Consider the following 3,431-nt stretch of genomic DNA (forward strand, 5'->3'; position numbering starts at 1 on the left):
ACTAATAACACCATTTCTAAGAATTTATGCTAACAATTTAAAGACTGTGTAAAGAAGTTATTCCAGGCAGTGATATTTATGCTATATTACTTATAAAAATTATGGTACATCCATTAACTGGAATATTATATTACTCTCAAGAAAGAAAAAAAAAAACTACACCATTTATTGTTTTGGTTTTTTTTTTTTTTTTTTTTTTTTTTTTTTTTTTTCAGCATCACGACAGGGTCTCCCTAGTCCCAGACTGCCTGGAAGTCACTATGTAGGCAAGGCTGGCTTTGACCTTGAGAAGATCCACCTGCCTCTGCCTCCCCATGGGAGGGAAAAGGGAGCACTATACAAGGAACTAAGGCGATGGGGGAGAACGAGCTCAAGAGAGGTGGGATCACAGCAGACAGGAATTACCAAGGGAGAAATGGGGAAAACGAGGACACTTAAATGGGAGGGCAGAGAGGGAAGATAAGACAGGGAGAGAGAGAGAGGAGAGACAAATAATGCCTAGCTACTATTAAAAAAAAAAAAAAAAAAAAAACAGAGGGAATAGTATTATTCCAAAAACCTACTGAAAAATTACACATATAATATCTCTACTTGAGTTCATGTGTATAGCTGAAGGCTACATAACAAGAAACACTACCAAAAAGGAGAACCTTTTCTTTGAGTTGTTGTCCAGGGTAGTCCAAGAGACTACCAGAATTACACAAGGTATTGCCAAAGCCCTTGACTGCCTCCCAGAACTTGAATTTAAGAGCCTATTGCTGAAGACAGAACATACTTCAGACACAGGATTTGGAGCAATGGAGCTGGAACTGACTGAAAGCCACCTCTTCTGAAGGCTAGCACTCAAAGCTTTGGAGAGCACTACACAACCTGGTAAGTGAGAACATCAATTGATGGTCCAACCCCAGCTTAAAGGCCTAAAAACCACATCAGTGACAGGCAGAGCAAATGACATTGCTGCAGTAGTGGCAATTTTATGTTGGGGGTAACCAACAGCCACTTAATTGAACTTAAAGTCCACTCAATGGGAGGAAACTCATGTGTGGTACTGTAAACATAGCCAAATACACAGAGCTGGAGAGGTCACAAATTTTAAGAGAAAACCCCCAAGGTTCCCACAACCCTAGACAAATGTAATTTCTTTCTATGTGCAAAATATGGATCCTTAAATTTACAGACAAGTATCCCAGTCACCACCCATCAAAGAAGCTTCTTTTTCAACAGTCAGAGATTATTAGTCCCACAACTGGTCACACAGAGATTGTCTGTGAATTGCCCAAGCTTAAGTGGCACATCTATGATGCAACCTCTATACCAGAGGTTTACGGAACATAGAAGAAGAGATGGAGGAGAACACTAATGCATCTTTCAATTCTCATCAATGAAGCTCCCTCATACAACAGAGGACCAGGAAAACAAAAGATCACAAATGACCAACACGTAGAGAATAAGAAGTCTACACAGTGTGGGTCCTTGAATAGGGCTCCTGTATTAAAATCCAGCCAACCAGGGTTCAGGGACCATTTCAAAGAGGGGTCAGAAAGACTGTAAGAGCCAGGGAGGAGGTGCATGACCATATGCAAATAGAGTCCTACAGGCTCCTAGGACTCTTCTCATACAAATCTACAGCAATGGTGTCAGCATACACAAGACCCATGCAAACTCAAACAGATAAAATCCCAGCATAGAACTGTGGAAATGGACAACAGGCTCCAATCTTAGTGAAGAATTATTGGCAGCTGATTACTGCTGGGTGAGGAAGAACTGATCTTAAAGGGAGGGACTCTAGATAGGCTGACTAGATCTCAGTGGATGAACTTGCACTAAGAGACATCTGGGAACACTAACTTCACAGGACAGGTCTTAACATAAATGACAGAATATATGAATTCAAGTGGGGAGGGGGGCTTATGGGAGGGAGTCAATGGGGAAGAGGGTATAAAGAAGATTAAGATGTTCTGTATGAAATAAACAAAAAAAATCAATAAAAAAGATTTTAAACATCATTTAAAGAAGCTATGAACATTAGGACACATTAATACATAGTAGTAACTTTAAAAAGCTAGGTAGTAAGTAATGAGACTAACTGACATTTTAGGAAAACATACACCTGTGTGTAATTTATCTGTACACACATATCAGTCTCCAAAATGTCCCTTGTGATTAATTCAAGGTGCCAGAATTATAAGTGGGGTTTTTTTTTTTTTTTTTTTCTGTCCTATCTTAAAATTTCTATTGCAGATGGCTGAGAAGCACTCAGTAAAGTGCTTGGCATGTAAGCATGAGAATCTAAGTTCATCCCAGTGCTGGGGAAGCAGGGACAGAAGGAGCCTTGACGCTCACTGGTCAAGAAGCCTAGTATATATGGTGAGCTCCAGGTTAGTGAAAGACTATCTTAAAAAACAAAGCAGCTGGGTGGGATGGCATACCCCTTTAGTCCTAGCACTTGGGAGGCAGAGGCAGGCGGATCTCTGTGAGTTCAAGGCCAGTCTGGTCTACGTAGTGAGTTCCAGGACAGCTGGAGGTACAGGAAGACCTTGCCTCAAAAACACCAAAAAAAAAAAAAAAAAAAAAAAACCAAAGCAGACAGCACCTAAGGAACAAGACCTGAGGTTGACCTCTAGCCTCCACACACACAAGCATACACATGAACTCAAATACATGTGCACACAGCCGCATAAAAATTAGGTTTTCTACACTAAGCATTTACTGTTTCTGTTTTAAATACAAGCTCCTTGCCACTTATTCAAGACCTTTCTAAGGGCAAACACTCAGCTCTCTAAACTCAGTCACATTGAAGCCTCAAGAACAAGAAAATTTCAAGTTCTTAAAAATACAAACATGCACATTTTCATACACCTTCCAGAACAACTTGAAAATTTCTACACACTCATCATTTTTACTCTTTCATAGGTAATAGCTGTTTAAGAGTCTTAGAGGTGTATGTATCAGTTAAATCAGTAAATGTATCATTTAATCAGTTGGAAAACAACACACATAATTGGACTCTTTTAATAGCCATCTTTTTAGTGGGACAAGAACATTGTAAACTTATGAAAGCTGAAAGCTATATTCAGAAGTCCAGAGTTTACTTTAACTATATTTCTGTTACTAATATAATGGCAAAATCTTACCTAACACAATTGCCAACCCTACCTCCAAGCTCCAATGATTCTGCAAGCAGACAACAGGAATCTAAGAGCTAGAATTTCACAATTATACAATCTCCCTACAAGACAGCAAATAGACACCTAAAGGGAACAGCAATTATTTAAAACACCTCCATCCCAAGTTCAAGGGAGAGGAGAAAGATATACTCATTCTGAGTCCTTTATTTATTCCCAGCTCAGAGTTCTCTTCCATCTTCATCTTTTATAACTCTGTGGTGTGTGTGTGTATGGTGTGTATGTGTGTGTGTGTGTGTGTGTGTC

Source organism: Nannospalax galili, unplaced genomic scaffold, assembly GCF_000622305.1.
Source record: "Nannospalax galili isolate Female #2095 unplaced genomic scaffold, S.galili_v1.0 scaffold146, whole genome shotgun sequence".
Classification (NCBI taxonomy): Eukaryota; Metazoa; Chordata; class Mammalia; order Rodentia; family Spalacidae; genus Nannospalax; species Nannospalax galili.